Raw genomic sequence first — 8,570 nt, forward strand, 5'->3', positions numbered from 1 at the left:
TATTTATTTTATATTTATGTTAGAATTAGAACCGTGATACTGCGTGACTGAAAAAAAATGGAGATAAATGTCTTTATTTTATTCCCTGAAGTGTTTGCGTGCAGCAGCAAAACTCAAATCAGCCTTTTGGAGATGTTTTGATGCATCTTGTTTCAAAAGAGTCCATTTTTTTTATATTAGCTTTTATCTTACATATATATATATAAAAATATTACTGAATCGTGTTTTTTTTTTTTGTTCGTGTCTCACCACAAACTGCTGCAGAAGACAGATTTCTTTTCATAACTGTGTAAAAAAAACAACATGTTCGAAGCTTCGCCTCCATTTTCTGGGTTACCATGGTTACCAGTAGTGGCGACGGTAAAGAAATTTTTTAAAATGGCAAAAAAACAAAGGTTGATTCAGTGATTGGACACAAATCCCTCAGAATGCAGAGAGCAGCTTACATGCAGAGGAATGTCCCGGTTGTTTCATCATTAACCAGATCTGACTGTGAGCTGGTTTTAACTTTAACTCACTGAACTTACAAACTCCAGACGAGGCTCCTCTCAGAGATTTATCTGCACCTAACTGATGTTCCCGCTGCCGCCACAGAAACTTCTGAATAACGGCAAAATAAGTTTAGGGAGCCGAAAATCTGGTAAGCGGAGCAAGATGGTGTTGTCTCCATAAATACGAGTGGGAAGAGCGGAGTGATTTCCCAGAAGGCCTCTCTCTGGATGTGAGTGTGAAGGTTTCATATGACTCAGACCCTTCACAGTTTATAGGCCGACTGTTTTATTTTTTTAAACTTTTGCTTCTGGAAATTATCACCAGAGACACTTGATCATGTTTTATACGGTGCAGCTTTTAACTCCTGTTTGTTTATTCTGTATAAACCTTGAGGACATTATTGCACATGAATAAACACTTTAAAAAAGGTTTTATATTAATAGAAATGTTCTTTAATTTGTTCCTGAGCTACACCTCTGCACAGTTAAAATGCACACCTTTAGTTAAAAAACTTTTTTTTGACTATTTTTTAACAATTAAGTGGAGAAAAATGATTAATTTACATATTAAGCACTAATTTACATNGTTTGCTGCTATTTTCAGTTTGTTTTTTCTGGCATCTTTGCAACCAGATTTTGCTTCGTTTTTTTCTTCTTTTTTTCCAACTTGAACCTAAAACGTTGCATTGAGTTCAGGTCGACCTGCAGCTTTAATGTGCTGAAACAAGGATTATTTATAGGTACCGTTTGTTCTGTTGCTGTTTCAACACGTCAGTCTCAACAATAATGATGCAACACTGAGTAACTGGACTCTCAGTAACCTGAACGTGACCTGAGGAGGCTCCACGTCCACCAGCTTCACCCACTGTGGACCAAACAGCCTGAAACGCTGATTAAAGACGCTAAGCTGCTGTTTGAGGACTAAATCCTGCATCGGTGTCTCTGCCACCAGCTTGTTCCTCCTGGCAGGTTGGAAAAGCAGCAAGACTTTGCTCTCAGGGTGCAAAAGTGCAGCTTCACCTGCTCTGAGAGGAACCGAGTCCAGAGCTGGTAAAAACCGGAGCAGGACGTTTTCACGCTGCTCTTCATGGGAGTGAAACGGCTGCATGGACGACTGGAGGGACGACGCGCTGACAGCTTCAGCAGCCAAAAGGAAACCAGACACGAGGAAACGAGACTGTCTGGACCAGAACCAGAACCAGAACCAGAACTAGAACCTGAGCTGCACAGATTAAATGCTGTAGAGGGTGAACAAGCAGGAGGAGGAGTTAAACATGACAATATGTAGATATCTGGATCATATGTACGCTGAGCTGCAACAGCTTAATGTTACTGAGATAATGTTCCCTGTTCTGGTCAAGTACAGAAAATAATCACAGAAAAAAAACACAAAAAAACTACATGTTGTCGCCATTAAGTATATATATTAAAAAAAAGTATTATAAGAATTTTAAAAAATGGCAACAAAACATCCATCCATTATCTATACACCGTTTAATCCTCNAAAGTAAGGCAAAGCTGAATTTCTTTAATTGTTTAATTTTTTAAAAATCTACGAAACTTAAAGCATTTTTTGAGGTGCTGATAACAATGAATACAAAACAAAAAAAAAGAGAAAGAAACAGACTCTTCATGCTATTGATGTTTTTGCTGTGTACAGTTTGTTTATCTATTTATCCCTGAATTTTTGTCAATGAACTGTTTGTCTCAGCTGAGTCACTAATGGCTTAATGGTTGTGCAAAATAGTGTAATTTTATTTTTATTTTTTTGTTAGAATTTAGTGCCAACACGCTGCAGATATTTTACCACTTGCAGTTTATTTACACAGCCTGCAGCTCAACCCAAAAAGTACCTGGATTTCTGTCACGTCACTCTTGTTCTCAGCAGACTCACAAACATCTTCATGGTTGCACAAAATAGTGTAAATTGATTTGAGTTATTTTAATAGAATTTGGTGCAGACACATTTACATGCTACACCGTCTGCAGTTCAGCCCAGAAATTCCCAGAATTGTTTCCACCTAACTGTTGGTCGCAGATGAGTCAGTACTGGCTTCAAGGTTGTGCAGAAAAACGCAGAATTAATTGTTTTTTACAGATTTTGACGAATACAAGCCTTTTATTTTTTGCAAATTGTTGAACAAGACACGTAAAATAAAATGATTGGCATTTTCCGACAAAACTATAAACAAGCAGTTTGACAAAAACATAAATCAGAAACATCTGAATTTTTAAAAAAAATGAAAATAGCCAAAACTGTAATAATTTGTCGACGTTAAAAACCTGTATTTTTGCAAATATTATATATATTTTGTTTTTTGCTGTATCTAATAATAACAACAATTTTTTATTTTTTTTTAATTCACAATTTTACAGATATTTAACGTTAATTAGAGGAAAACTTTTAGGATTAAAAATGGTAAATAATTTAATGTGGGGTTTGTTTGTAAAATTACATATTTAGTAAATTTGCAGAAAAAAACGTATTAATTGCAGATTTGTTTATTGTAGTGATTATAGGATATTTCACATAGAAAACATGATTATGTGATCAATGGGCTCCACTGTTCCTGATCAAACTATTAAAACGAGCAGCTACGACATTTCAATGCTGCTTAATTTTAAAAGCATCCAAGACATGAATAATAATCAGTGATGTTCATGTCAGTCAGAGGGTTTTAAGTGAAGCTGCCGGTGATCTGATTCCTCCTGTTGCTGCTGCAGCGTTTGTTTGACAGATTTTACCTTCGACGTGAGAGAATAAACGCTTTCATCCTGTTTCTATTAACTCTGGATGAGAGTTTGCTGCCTGGCGTCAGGCAGACGCGCTGGATGCCGGCGTTGGTTCAGCTTTGAAAGAAAAGCAAAAAAAAAAGTGACTTTTTTTTATTGTGCATTTGGAAATAAAAGCGTTGGTGACGGAGCAGTTAGAGGCGGATGGAGACGACTGCTGCTCCTCCTTTTATCTGCTTTTTATGATTTCTATGTAGATGAAAAGAACTTTAAAACATCCACCTCACACCTCCTGCTAAAAAAAACCCTCTCTGGCGTCCTTCAGCCGTCTCATTAGCAGGTTTGGTGACAGACGAACAACAACGTGGTCTTTCTGCTGCGTTCAGTGGAACTAGTTTAACCTCAAACGGTGGGAATAAAAGGAGGAAGCTGCCAAAGCAACACCTGGAGAAGTCTGAATCCCAAACACGAGGACCAAGACGACACTAAAGACGAGCTTCTCACCACGAAACACGTCTGAAGCTCCTGAACAAACCCTCAGCGGCCACTTTGTTCTGTAAGTTCTGCTGGAACCGGGTCAGAACACTTTGACTCTTCATGGCAGGGATTCAACGAGCTGCTGTTTGGTTCAATTACAGATAAGATCCAGTAAAAACACAGAAAAGAATGATTAATCTACAGGTTAAAACTGTCATCACATCAAAGTCCATCAGAATGAGGTGTTTTTCTCTGTTGTGTTTATTTATAGAAAATCATAGAAAATAATAATTAATCACATGTTGACTGTGCAGAAAATGTGAAGAGGAAAAAATTATCAAAAATCTGTATTTTTACAAAAAGGATTTTGTTTGTTTGTTTGTTTTAAGTCAGAGGTTGACCATGAAATCATTATGTTGCTCCGTATTTAAATCTGCTAAGATATTATTATTTTACTGATATTATACTATTATACTGACCATTTTATTTTTTTTTATGTTTAGGAACATTACAGTATTTCAGACTTTTTTAAACATATATTTTATGGCAGCCTTGTTGCAACTTTTTACATTTTCTATTTAATTTTAATTTTTTATTTTTTTTATTGTTTTTTTTACTGTATAGCTGATTGGGTTTTATAATAAACACACTGTAAAAAGCTATTTTCTGCACAAACACATAACATGGAACGCTGCACATTTTTTAAAAGATGATCAAATTTGGGGATTTTGGTTTTTCTGATTTAACATTTCCTCATTCCTCAGGATGATAACCAGCAACATGAACAGTTGCTGTCTAGACTAATTTATTTACTATGTGTTCACTGTAAAAAAGGGAAAAATAAATAAAATAAAGAACAGAAAGAAAAACAGACCAAAAATGTAAATAAACAAAAAATGTATCTTCAGAAATTGTAATTTGTTGTTTTAGTGTTTGAACATTAAAATGATTCTGTTTTGCTCCATTTAAATCTGCTAAAAATATAAACATATATATTTTATTGATATTTATTTTATTATTATTTTATTTTTATTTTATCTGTTATTTTCACATTTTTATTTATTGATTTTTAGGTTTTTTTTGTTTGTTTGATTGCTTGTTTTTTTACATTACAGTATTTCAGCTTCCACCATTTTTTAAAAAGTTTTTAAAGAAAAATTAATTAATTTATTTGCATCTTATTTTCACCCAACACGAAAAGGAACCTTGAATAAATAACCTTGAATATAATTTTTTTTTTTTCGATTAATTTGTTATTTATTAACTGTAGGAAGAAAAAAAACCTTCTGAATGTGGATGTAACTGGTCTCTGTGAACCTGTGGCCGCTGATCGATACTTAAAACTCCCGTCGCTGTAAGTTTCTGGGCTTCACCGTTGCTGCTCGACGATCTGCTCTCTGAGGTTTCCAGGCAGCCGTCAGACTTTCTAGCGAGCAGCTGAGGCCAGAATGTGATTGTTGGATGTTTGGGATGCCTGAGCCGAGCTGCGTTCAGGGACACGTCCGTCAGAGTTCATTCACGCTCCGACCTCACACGCCGTAAATCTGCCACCGTGGCTGGCTGCTGCCTCAGGAACCTTGAAAAAACTATAAAAGCAACAAAGCGCCGGCGGAGATGAGTGTTCAAGTCGACACCAGTGGAACGAAGGAAGCCTCTGCTGTGAAATAGTATTTATATATAAATGAGCTTCACTCAACAAGTTCAGCACTGAAGCCTGTTTGCTCGGCTTCATTTCATTTGCTGTATTTTCTCCACGTGTGACGGCGAGCATCGTAACAAGGCTTTTATTTGCTGCCTTATGTTTTTATTTACTGCTTTATTTGTCATTTTTCTTCTGGCTGCACAAAGAAAAGCCTGTTTTTAGCTGAACTGAGCCGCAGAAGACAAAAGAGTCTCCGCTGTACTGATATAAATGGAAACTAGACATGATGAGCTTTAATTTATCATGTAAAACACATCAGAGAGCTTTATGTGGGGATAAAGGATGATTCTGAGAGCAACATTTGACAGAAAATGTCCATTTAATGATAGATAAAGGCTCAATTTTGAGTAAACTCTCTTTTTTTCTTTATTTTTTCTTTAGAAAATCTAAATCTTTCAGCGTGCCTTTATTACCTGCACTACGCACCACGCAGCCTTGATTATAGATTTATTCTTTCAAAGGGCACAAAAATAAAAACTCCTTCATTCAAGGATGCACAGTAACCGTCTGGACCTCAACACAAACCTACATAATGTCAGCATTTATCTGCGTGAGAAACTGAAAGAATCTCTTGATTTTCCAACGGCCCTTGAACTAGTCAGGTGTGCTTTCTAATCTAAGCTTCAAATCACTTTATTCTGCATTTCTGATTCAAAAATTCATCGTAAAAGAAAACCAAAAACTCTACAGTTCTTTGGACGTTTCAGGTTGAACTGCAGGAAGTGTTTGAGTCAAGAGGAGACGACNGGATAGAAAAAGGTGAAAAGTGAACAGATTTTTCGTATTTTGTTAAATTAAACATAAAAAATGAAGAAAATAACAGAGAAAACAGGTCATAAATAACATGTAAACTGTGTAAATCTGTATTTTTATAATAATTAGTGTTGCTATAATGTGATTATTTAATTGTTTAACATGAAAAATCTTTTTTTTATAAATGCTCATTTGTCTGTTTACATGTCTTATTACTTTACTGTATTTAAATCAGAAAAAAATATTGTTATTTTACCAATATTTTCCTTTTTGAAAGAAAAATTAGCAAATATTAAGGATTTAAAATAATAAATCATTTTTAAAAACTGTTATCTTGAAAATCTCCCGTTTTGTTCAGTCACATATAATATAAATATAACTTAAAATCACAGGAAAAAAAGTGTTAATTTATACGTAAACCTTTAAAAAAAAAACATCTGTCTGGTCACTGATGATAGATTTTGTATCTAAATCAGTTCAAAAACATTATTTTACAAACTGCTGCTGTTGTTTTCATATTTTTTACACCCTTTTTCCTACTATACATGTATTTTTTCTGACACTAATGCTGCCAGATTTTTGTTTTGCTGTTTCTTTGCTGCTGCCCTTCAGGGATCAATACTGATCATCTGATCTGATATCAGCTCCTCAGCTCATCTCGTTTTTATCTTCTGGTGGAATAAAAGCTGCAGACGGATATGAGGTTTCTGCAGCAGAACGTGAGGTACGACAGGAAGAAGTTTAAAGATCAGGACAGAGTCAAGTTGTTCTGTTCAGTCAGACTCCTCCCTGGACTCCACTCTGTTCTCTGAATCTTACTGTGCTTCTCCAGTCTGGATGTGATCGTCACTCCACGTCTCCTGTGACTGTTTTTATTTTTCTCATTTTATTTCAGATGAGCCTTTTTTTTTTTTTTTTTTTTTTTTTGTTCCCCCTCGAGGCTTTTTTCAAATCAGCAACTTTCATATCTGATTCCTTTTTCCTGAGTTGGAATCATTATTTGGATGTACAAAAAAAAAACTTAAAATAAAAAGGAGAAGCTGGACTGCTTTCAGATAAAACTCTCCACATTTATCAGCAACTTTCCTGATTGAGAAACTTTAATTAGATTTCTTTTTCCTGCCAGGGAGCACAAATAAAGCATCATCCAGTGATTCTACAGCCACGGCTTTGCTTTTGTAGTCGCTTAATGCTCAGATTTCAGAGTAAAGATAACAACAGTACGGACTTATAGTGGCGTCAAAAACCAGGGAGCGTTTGTTTTATTCACAGAGAGACGACGGCCAACAGAAAGTATTTGGCCGGATCTGACAATTAGGACGAGGATGAAGCCCGTCACAGGACCGAGGCGCTCTGGAAGGCCAGTTAGAGTCCAGTGGACTGGTGCTGATGTGTGATGGGAGGAAACACGAGAAAGAACATAAGAGAGAAGACGAATCTGAGGAGGAGCCACGAGGTCCAACAGATGGAGCACCTTCACAAAACACAGTGAATGATGGACCAACGGAGGCGTTTTATAGCCGATCAGAGCCACAGAAAGAGCAAAAGCCTCGACTAAATGTTTAAGAATTCAGTCACGCTGCTGTAAAATAGACGCTTTAGCAAATTTAAGTCAATATGAGGCTTTAAAAATCACCTCCTGGTTCCTTCATTTACTATGAAGTTGACCAAAAATCAGATAAATGCAAATGAATACGGGTAACATTTAACAGTTTGATCTCTGATTTCGAGATTTAAAAACATTCTGTCCACCTGTGATGATAATTCATCAAACTACGGCCGATTATAACCCAACAAAGTCTGTTTTTACTGCTGCCTGTGGCTGTGTTGTCATAGTTCTGGTTGCTTATTATGATTTTGATTTGAGTATTTATTAGAGAAATTACATTCTGTGACGCAGATATAATAAAATTGTTCCTGTGTTTACGTCTGCCCTCACACAGGTGTTGTAAAGGATGCAAATTTTGGATTATTTTTTAAAATCAACAATGGATCAATTGGATGTTTGTGGTGAAAATCTGTCAAACCTCAGAGAAACACCTGAAAGCGTGCAGCTCTATAAACTCTGTTTGCTGCTAGTTGAGTTGTTTTTCCTGAACTTCTGGGTATTAGTTCTCATCAGACTCATCAGACGTGTTTCCAGCAGCAGCCAGAAGCTGTTTTCCAGCAAACGAGCACCGATGACGCCGGCGGACGCGACCTCAGCAGCACCGGGCGGCACAAACACCATCGATGCTCCCGCAGAGGATCAATTAGCTTCGAGCTAACACAACCAGGGGGACGTTTACAGCAGCAGAGAAAGTTAGAGACAAACTGGAGGAAGTGGAGCTGAAGAGCAAAACGTCACAAAGTTTAATTAACAGGGAAGAGACAAACACAGCTGAATGACTGGTGGATGTGGACATTTTACGTTA

Source organism: Stegastes partitus, unplaced genomic scaffold (genome assembly GCF_000690725.1).
Source record: "Stegastes partitus isolate 25-593 unplaced genomic scaffold, Stegastes_partitus-1.0.2 Scaffold1133, whole genome shotgun sequence".
NCBI classification, from domain to species: domain Eukaryota; kingdom Metazoa; phylum Chordata; class Actinopteri; family Pomacentridae; genus Stegastes; species Stegastes partitus.